Source organism: Pleurodeles waltl, chromosome 9 (genome assembly GCF_031143425.1).
Source record: "Pleurodeles waltl isolate 20211129_DDA chromosome 9, aPleWal1.hap1.20221129, whole genome shotgun sequence".
In the NCBI taxonomy this organism is placed as follows: domain Eukaryota; kingdom Metazoa; phylum Chordata; class Amphibia; order Caudata; family Salamandridae; genus Pleurodeles; species Pleurodeles waltl.
The window spans coordinates 210,143,694-210,153,267 of NC_090448.1; the positions used below are offsets into that span (position 1 = coordinate 210,143,694).

The window sequence follows — 9,574 nt, forward strand, 5'->3', positions numbered from 1 at the left end:
GTGACTGGATGGGCTATCACTGTAAGGATGGGAGGGAAGTGCTGGGCCCAACTTTACACTTGAATAGGCTGTGTCACATCTACACACAAAGCCTGCATACCCCCTGTAGTTAGACTGGAGCTAGGGCAGGAAAGGCAGGGCATCTGTGCACTTTAAAGGGCTGCCTTAGTAAACTGTGCATAAAATACGCACCCCAGGCACCGGAACTTCAGTATACTTCTGGACATGTGGATTCTCTGCCAGGAAGAAGGACTGCTGTGCTGCTACAAGGACTGCCATTCTGGGGGACTGCTGCTGTGAAATGAACTGCTGCCCTCATACCTGGGGAAGAAGAACTGGCCCTGCAACTCTGTCTTCAACCCAGGACCTCTGCATGACTCAAAGGGCTAGTCTGGTGGCCTCTAGATCTGAGCCTCATAGACATAACAGGCTTCCCAACAGCATCTGGACCAGTCTTCAATGATACCCTGACCCTCAAGTGGAGCCTCTTAGGTCCTGCACCCTTAGTGTGGCACATCAGGCTCTTAAATCCAGATTTGAGTTCTTTGTGACTGCTGTGTGCGTCCTGTTTTCTGTTGCTTATGGTGCTCTTTCTAACATGCACTGGATGTGTGTCTTGCTTTAAGCAAGTACTTTCGGCAGATATAAATCTGATGATGTTCTCGATGAGGGTTCCTTGCCCGAGATGTCCACTAAGACTGTGCTATCTCCATGATGCCTCCTATGAGCCAGCTTTCTTGGATCAAGTTGCTTAGGTTCTCGGTGCTCGACATCCAGGGTGCCAGACCCCAGAAATCAAAGGCCGGTGCATGTTCACCCAGTGGTGCTAGAACAGTTTTCAGAGTGGGGATGGTGCCATCTATGTTATATCACTGTACTCATAGGGATTGTGAAAAATCCAAGCATCATACAATAAACAAGACTGCAAATGAGAGGCACATTCAGAAACAGAGCTGTAAGGGTGTGGTGAGTAGATAGTGGTGCATTTTGGACACTGTCACAAATGTATTATTGAAGCAAGGTGTGGTAGCATATTGTAATTTACAGACAGCAGATTTTCCATTGAAATGACCACTACATTTGCACAGACATACACTTTTACTGCTAAAACAATAAAGCACACAAAGAATAATGTGTGAAAATCGGATTTGAACGAATATTTGTCATTTGACCTTTGACAAGTAAGTGTCTCGATTTATACTGATCAAATTAAAAATTAAAAATGTTATTTCCATCACACTCCATAATTACAAAAAGCACTTTATGTGTGCATTCCTGACTGCTTGCTTATTTTGTAATATTTGTATAGTTCATTTATATGTATTTCAATTTTGTTGTGGGTTAGAAATAAACGACATACTACAGTCTTTCCTTTCACACCAGCAAGAGTGACACATATTTCACTTTACAACACCAGGAAGATTGTCACATATTTCACTTAAGAGAATCTTGTCTTTTTGCAGTCAGAGAACAGTAAAGTAAACACCAGTCTCCACGGTAAAGGAATACACAGCAATTTGTCAGAAGACTAGTCTGACATTTGACCTCTGTCTTTTACCCACAGCAAATGTGGTGCGATAAAAAGCAGAATTTAAAGTCATCCTTAATGCTCATTCGGGCGCGCTTATTTTGGGGATGCTGCATTACTTCCTCCACCCCTACTTTCAGCGCCTATATGTTCACCCAAAAGTCACTGTTCTTCACGGCGGCGCCCACCCGTGATATATTTGTGGCGGGAATAGGGGGGGGGGGGGGGGGGGGGGGACCTAACCCTTCACAAGCCTGCGTCGTTCTGGCCATCTCTAGTGCCTATGATGCAGATTCAGAGTGCGAAAGGGAGCATCCACTGCTGCTGTCTGCGCCATTAGTTTTCTCTACCTGTGAGTTAAGCCTGCACTGCTATTGCATAGGCAGCACCACTTCTACGTGCGAGAGCATAGCCCACCTGTGTTGTAACTAGTCTGTGTATATGAGAAAACCTCACACTGTTGCCATCTGTCAGTACCTGCTCGTCGTGCAAGTGAAGCTTGTTATAAGTAGAAACCTCTTCTAATATACAAATACCAAACAAAAGGGTTGATGTCAATGCTTGTTTTAAATCGCCCATGATGTATCTACTAGTCAGCCACTAGAGGGCAATGCTCTCCTACTAAATACCTATATCTTTTTTTTATTCATGTTCTGCCGGGAGCCTTCAGATAAACTAACCGGAGCGCATTTTAAGACTGGTCCATTAAGGTGGAGTACGGCATGATTTTATATTTATTCATATAAATATCATTGTCCTTTTCTGAGGCAGAATTTGTTGTCATAAATGAGCTATCTCTTGGCGTGATGACCTTGAAAAATTCCTAAACAGATTGTTTTAGATGCCTTTTGCCTGTCATTTATTTTTAATGTGGGTGATGTGTGAAAACTATTACAGACATTTTGCAGAGAAATGTGTTAATGTTTCATGCAACATCAATAAAAATTGTTCCTTTTAGACCAAAACAAGACCTCGTCTATGGGGAATGGGAGAATGGCACAGAGATTACATGTAGCGACCTGGCCAAAGAGGACATGAAAGAGCTGGAACTGGATCAAAAAATCTAAGATGGTCTGAATAAAGGCCCCCAAATACGTCTGGCCCAAGGCCCCAACATCCTTAAAATGATCCTGAATGTTGTGTAACATGCAGATCACTGATATTAATTTTATGTAGATAGGTAGATGGGCTACTACTTTTGACACTGAGATCATTTTGTTACTACTAATATAGCATTGTGATCTATTTACCAGCGTCAAGGAGCTGCATGCAAACTGTATATCATGGGTTTTGATCCTTATGTTTTTTCTGGATCTGTTTTTAATCTAAGATTGAAAGGGGGTACTTTGAGAAGTAATAAAGTCGTCAGTACACACAACCCCAATCACTGTGTTATGTTTCATATCCCAACTTTGTGTTTCTTCGGCCTATGCGCTCCTAACATATAATGTTGATATGTGATTCCTACCCCTTATAACCGTCATTGTCTTATGTAAAATACACACAGATAAATCTTGCATTCTTACAGTGCAAGCACATCTCTTGTACGGGGGGTTTGGCACCAGGGGTGGCTCCTCTATTAGGGCAAAACTGTGTTTGTTATCTTTTTCTTGAAAAGGGGCGGGGCCACGGGGGTGACGAGCACTTGAGGGGAGTGCATGGAGCACTCCCCTCAGAGCACATGTGTATTTGGCCAGACGTCTTGGGCCGGCCCAACACACATGCGCACAGGGCTCTCTCCAGCCCAGCACAACAGAGAGCCTGCAGAGGCTCCCAGTCTGCATGGGAGCGTCCTGGCTGGGTGCGCCCAGCCAATCCTATTGCTGCTCTAAGCAGCAGAAGGCAGCAGAGACGGAGGAGTGGTGGAAGACAGAGCACGGCGTTCAGGTAAGTTTATTTTTTATTTTTAAAAATGTTATTATTATTTTTTTTTCCTTCCCGCCATCCCCCTGCTCCCTGTCACCCCCCCCCCCACTCCCCACGCACCGCCCCATCCCCTTTAACACCTGTGAGCCGTGACTATTCGGCGCAGCCAAAACCTGCCACCAAGTTATAGTTTCTCTAAGGTACTTGTGAAGTAAAGAGCTATATGCCTTGTTTCCTTCCATTGCACTGGGGTCTAGGTGTTAGATTCCGGATGGCTCCCATCTGGGATGATACTTAAACAAAAGAAAAGCCTATGGCCCTTTAAACAGGCCTTTGTTTTGGGCCCAGTTAGAAGTGAAAATAAAAAAGCCCCTCGCTGACTGCACGCTTCCAACGGGATGCAGATAACGTGCAAACGCTGCTGAATTATGTTCCAGAATCAGAAAATAACACCACCAGGACAAATTTACCATATTTCCCTGGGTCAGCCAGATCCCAGCTCTGGCCCAGAAAGATTAGATGGAACCAGAATCCGAAGGTATCCGCCTACTTTCCAGCACTGCTGCTTTCCAAAAGTGAGTAATGGTACCCACCACTGCCAAAAAATGGCAGAAATTAAATAATGCAGCGATTACTGTTCAACACACCGTACAGAGAGGACAGCTATTCAGCCCAATGACTTCGGCACAGGACTTTAAGTGAAACCTCAGTGGCAAAATCCTAAAAGCGCACCCTCAATTGAATAACTTCACTAAAGCAAACTGATGTGGGCGTGCCAAATGAGTAGAGGCATGAAAGATTTTTTAACCTCGAAAATACATACATATATTGCAGTGACTTGTTGGATGGAGTACGGATTGGGTAGAGAGATTTATTTGTTTATTTATTGAAATATTCATTCATTCATTTTTATTCCTTAGTAAACCGCTGTACACAGCTGGTAGCCGCTTCAGACCACGTTAAAGGGGGCAGATACATTTTACTTTGAGCTGCTGCTACATGGAGGGCAACATTTGGTCATACAATGCTTCCAGTGTGTAACACAAGATATACATCTCACTTATTACTGTAAGCAGGGTGAAAATAAGATACATAATCCTCCCCTATTTGAAAGTTTTTATCATTCTTACCAGTCTTCATTGTCCAACCTAGACAGAACAAAATAGAATGGTAATACTGCCATAAGTTGCATACAGCACTGTTAAAGCATGGCTTATTAAACAGTGACATACTTTTATTTTTCTTACCTATCTCTGCATTCTCTTGTTCCTGAAACAAGGACACATCATTTTCAGTTAGAAAAATAAATTCAGCATTTCTTTTGATTCAACAATATGATTTACACCAGTGGGTTCCAGCCTTTTGACTTCTGTGGACCCCCTCTTTATTAATACTGGATCCTGGGGACCCCCACTGAACCAGGGACCCCCCATTGAGTCATTACGGGAAGCCAGGGACCCAGACCTAAACATCGTCCATGATTTGAACCGCAAAACAATACACAAAAAATACAGAAACAAGCATTCCATCAAACACATACACAAATGTTAAATATGCAGCTCCCACGAATCAATCTAGGGATACTAATTTAATTTTACAATACATTTTACAAATTTTCAATTATACATTTAGCCACTTTATTTATGTAGACTTTATTAATCTGTTAACATGATTACATTTTCTAAGCAGCCGCAGACCCCCAGAGGAGGCTTTGTGGACCCCCAGGAACCAGGTTGGAAACCACTGATTTACACAATTAAATATTTGCAAGTGCAATCATAAGAACAAGAGCCCTGATTTTGGGGCTGCTGGATGAAGCAATGTATTCAACTTGAGCTCTGGGTCTTTCAATTATTCTCACCCTGATTATGAATTCACAACTTGAATGGGCTGAAACATTCATACAATCATTTAGATTACGGAAAAAAGATGCCACTTATTTACACTTATTATCCTTGTTGGCTTGCTAACTACAATGGATTTCCTTCTCATTTTCTTTTTTGTTTGTACACAGCTTCTTCACTTATTTCGCTTTTGTGTGACTACAAGGACCACTAAGCGCAATACAACTGTATATATCTAAATTAAAAAACAGAATTTTCAAAATGTACAGGTGACACTATCATTATTTCACTGTGTCTTTGTTATTTCTGAATGAATTCCCTATGGAACACTTGTGTTCCCCAGGTTCCTTAGAGGTACACTGGTATGCCCTTTTCAGGTCGCGCACGCAAGCGCTTTGACCTGTTGCAATCTATCCGTGGGCCTTTAGCTACACCCACCACTATCACTCGTTCATGGGCTTGTCTTTCAAAAATCCTTTATTACCATTGGTAAATGATTTACGTTTGCCCGTCCTTGGGGCGGTTTTGTTACCGCCTTGGACAATAACCTGTTACATGGATGATTGCACGTTTGCCAATACGTTTGACAGCAAGCGAACCTCTTTTCTGTTTTGTGTCTCTCCTTCACGCTCATGCTCATGGCAGCTGTGGTACTTTGAACTGGCTCGCTTATGTCAACTGTTTTACTTTTCATTTTCAATTTATGGCAAGAAAAGTCCAGTTAGGAATTTACAGTGCCAATAGATCTAACTTGAGCAAAGGCGAGACCCATTGCATTGCTAAAGCTTGTGTCTATTGTGTAGATGAAAGTACTTTAAAAATAGATTTACAAAAGCTTATTACTTGTGTCCTTTCTCCAATGCACAAAAGATATCTCTGCTCATACACGTATCTAGGGGCCAGTTCACGCAGGTAAACTTCACTCTTACACTTCGGAGTAAACGTACTACTATCGGCCATTCACCATTTGCATACATTTACTCCAAACTGTAGACTTACATGACTCCACCCCCATGAAACCAAAGAGTGGATCTCAGATTTACAAGTGCAAAGTTACTGCTTAGAACATTTTGCACCTAGGTGGAGATCTCTGTCACTTTGGTGGAGATCTGAGACGCTGTGGCAGATATCTCTGCCACTGTCGATGAGATCTCATATATAGAAAAGATGGAGTTTGCTACCTGTAGGTTTGTGAACTGCATTTCGTAGTAAGTAGTACTACTGTAGTAATACTTTACATAGTGCAAATGTAGTTGTGAATCCCATAATTATGTACAATATTCCCATGTAGTGCTTAGAACCAAAGTGACATCTTTGTTGAGCACTTACAAGACTGCTACTCCCTCTACTGGCAAAATTACCACTACCTGATTTACTTTCCTACTATAATCACTACTATCTATTTGAATATCAGAATTAAAAACCATGCCAGTGGTTCCTTTACCAAGAACTGGTAATGTCTGCGGTTATTTATCACTTTTTCAGCTTGTTGATTGACAACAGGTTGACCTGGAGCTCACTATAAGAAGTGAAACAAACACAGGCAATGATTACAATGCTCTAGCTCATCTGCTCAAATTGCCAGTGTTGACACTTCCATAAGGAAGGCTGAGGCAGTAGCATTAACCATCCAGCGGAGACATAAAATTAGGGCTCTACAATGGTCCTTTTTGACAGCAGGGAAAATTCTAGCACTGACTGTTTTTGCACCATTTCTATATAATATCCAAAGTCCAGTGGTACAAGGTTCTCCAGTGTGGCTCCATGTAGGGAACACTGTGTTCGATAAATTGAATCATCACTGTAAAAAGATTCCTTGAGTCTGCATCAAAGTTATCAGGCTGGAGCTTCTAGATATGAATTACGAATGTGGTCACCTAAAGAGCTAGCCATCTGGGCTTCTCTATTTTAGTGGCCATTAAAGAGGAGGCCTTTTTACTAGTACAGCTGGCACTTGAAGGTAGCCCACCAACCTGAAGGCTAAAGGGACCAGACAATATGGTGTTCCTTCATGGGTCAGTTTGTTGGGAAACTTAGACTCGAATGAGGTTTAGTGACATATTGTACAAGCATGTGCAAGTGTGAATGTGAAGATTAAAGCTGGGCTATTAAAGACCATCATGACTAGTGTGGTTGGGAAGGTGATGCTGGGTATATGGAGTGGACATGCATGCTTTAATGGAAAGAAAGAATATTTGGCTAACTGCACATTCCTGTACAAAGTAAAACATTGAAATTTTTCATATGCATCTGCTCCACCTGGTGGCTGGTGATCTCTGTCAAATACAATCCAAACGACAAGGGAGGGTGAAAGCGTGGTAGAAATGGGAAGAAACATTTGTACAACAGTTTTATGAATGTCCAGAACTATCCTAAATTCAGGGGTTTTAGTAAAGAAAGGTGCAAGAGAATATTATATTGACAATTGTTGAATGCATGAATGAATTAATATGCTCAACTCCGAAAATCAATGTGAAATGATGTAAATATCTGGAGTAGCTAGGCAAAGTACAGTTTTAGAACTATGTGCATGTTTAAATGAAGCACTAACATATTGATATTCAATGAACTGACATTAAAATAATACTACTACCACTAAACTAACAAGTTCTCATTTTCTTTTTCTCCTACTGTAACAACGACGGCTTTTATTTAATTTGCTACTATTACTGTTAGTACAAAAGCTAAAACTACTGCTACTACTAATATTACTACAAATACTCCTACCAAAACTTACAATATGTCATCTTGTTTTTCTACTACTGCAGCAACTACTATTTGACCGTTTTAAAGCCTACCACTATTACAATTACTACTTCTACCAAAAGTAACACTACCGTATTGTCTTTTACTTTAAACAATATTGCTATTACTATTACAACTACCATCAAACCAACTACACAGCATCTCATTTACTACTACCCAGATTACGAATTGGAGGCTACAGCCCGGCCTCTGTACAAATAGAAGTTTGGGATCTGGATTCTGACTAATGCAGTAATGACTGCAACACATACTGTTTTCCCATGGTACATTTCTGTTGGCCAATCCTGCCAAGAATTATCGGAAGAAAAGTGTGTTAAATACCGATACATGTGGAATTTGGCGCAAAAAAACACCGATTAAGCATGTAATTCCTCATTTTACAAAGAATAGTTCAGAACAAGAGGTATTTACTGCACTAGGTAAATACCACACTTTAGGGTATGGGCAGTTATTGGGTACAGCAACTACCCCACCCTTTAACATACCCTTGTAATAAGGGCCTAAGGAAATCGAGTGAGCTACTGATTACTGACCAAAACTACCACGAGGCCAAATAGTACGACTGCTAAATCCACCACTATATGGTTTCCACATCTACAAATTACAACCTGCATGATGCGTGCGTACAGACATGCATTTGTGCTGCCTTTAGCACATCCTGCTTCATTCAGCATTTTCTGGGTACTTTTTCTCTATCCACTTCACTTTGTGCCAGCTGAGAGCCACTATAATTCCACTATCCCCAATATTAGAGTTGCTCACCTGTTTCCACCGAGGTGCCGCAGCCCATGGCTGTATACCAGTGAGAGATTGGAATCCACAGAGCGGCTCTCTCTAGGCCTCCAGAAGGTGCACTGCCTTCCCACAATGTGATTTTGCGATTTTAATGCTGCAGTTCTTAAGCATGAAGTCAAAAGCAGGGATTAGCCTCAAAAGATTATACTTCAAACCTTTAAGATAATGTGGCTGAGGCTAAGAGAAGCCTTGTAGAAAAAAAACAGAAAAACGCTGCTGAATATATCATATGCCTTTCCTTAATGACAATCCGGATCTCTGTGGACAGAAACCTGTGTGTGTTGGGTGCCCCAGCTCTCATAACAACGCTACTTTCACTGCAAGATGGGATCTTGATTCATAAATTGAATAATACACATGTTTATCAATCATGTTTTACCTACTCCTCGCCCCCTGCACAGTCTTTGCAGACACAGATATTTCAGTGTGCTGAACCCTAGGGTGGTCCCAGGGTATTTTCATTCAGGGGGTGCTACATAGACATCCCCAATGTGTACACCGAAACCATATTAGCCTGTCCCACCAATCACCAAGCAGGGACTTGTACAAACGCCTGCACTCAAGCCGACCACTTTATTACAGAGGAACATCAGTGCACAGCGCTGTACATTTCTCCAACAATAAATACCGTGTTTGACATGAACTAACAGAGCACAATGCTCTTTTGAGGTTTTGTTTTCCTTGCTTCGTTTTATGATATACTCAGATCACCTGGTGACAGCATAACCCCGGTCCCACGTTCCCATTTCCCTGACAAAGCCACAAGGCTGCTCTC

General features: G+C 41.8%; 1 long non-coding RNA gene across 2 annotated transcripts in view; it reads right to left on the minus strand.

The window, feature by feature from the left end:
- LOC138258600 (uncharacterized) overlaps nt 1–8,863 on the minus strand; it is a 35,833-nt gene extending 26,970 nt beyond the window's left edge. For both annotated transcript variants that reach the window (XR_011198443.1, XR_011198444.1), the window contains exons 1-3: nt 8,767–8,863; nt 4,642–4,663; nt 4,525–4,542 (exon numbers count right to left, since the gene is read on the minus strand). This is a non-coding gene — a long non-coding RNA (uncharacterized lncRNA). The remainder of the gene's footprint in view (nt 1–4,524; nt 4,543–4,641; nt 4,664–8,766) is intronic.
- Nucleotides 8,864–9,574: the final 711 nt, after the last annotated feature.